Here is a 495-nt window from a genome sequence, read left to right on the forward strand (position 1 = left end):
TGTTTCATAACCATATACAATCTTCAATAGATCCTGTTAAAATGTTTTTCAACCCAATGCACTGTAAGAAACAATAGGATATATCATCATTTCATATAAAAAACAAAAAACAATTGGGTTTAACTATGCTCTTAGCACAAAATCAACAAACTGCAGTAGAGAAGCAGTTACGTTTTGCAGAATTTGTGCATTTGACAAAAGTTTTTTTTTTCATGTTCCAAGATCTACATGTGATACGAAATGTATGAATTCTTGCACTGGAAACCTCACTTTATTTTACCAAGGCAGATAAAGGACATCCTTCGCACCCCATATACTTATAAGGAGGGTTTGGTGGCTGAAAATGCACTGCTTTGATGGTGATTGCATATTGCTTGCACTTTGTACATATTACTGAATTAATAAAGGTAAACATTTTAGAATGGGGGTATAGCTCAGTGATAGAGCATTTGACTTTCGATCAAGAGGTCCCTAGTTCAAATCTGGATGCCCCCT

The 495-nt window shown here is 34.9% G+C and overlaps 1 non-coding gene across 1 annotated transcript; it reads left to right on the top strand.

Annotated features, from left to right (window-relative positions):
• Positions 1–423: 423 nt before the first annotated feature.
• On the top strand, positions 424–495 carry TRNAE-UUC (transfer RNA glutamic acid (anticodon UUC)). Its single transcript has one exon. It is a non-coding gene; the product is annotated as a tRNA-Glu (tRNA).

The sequence above is a fragment of the Ambystoma mexicanum genome, unplaced genomic scaffold, assembly GCF_040938575.1.
Source record: "Ambystoma mexicanum isolate Mex_15411 unplaced genomic scaffold, UKY_AmexF1_1 Mex_scaf118, whole genome shotgun sequence".
NCBI lineage: Eukaryota > Metazoa > Chordata > Amphibia > Caudata > Ambystomatidae > Ambystoma > Ambystoma mexicanum.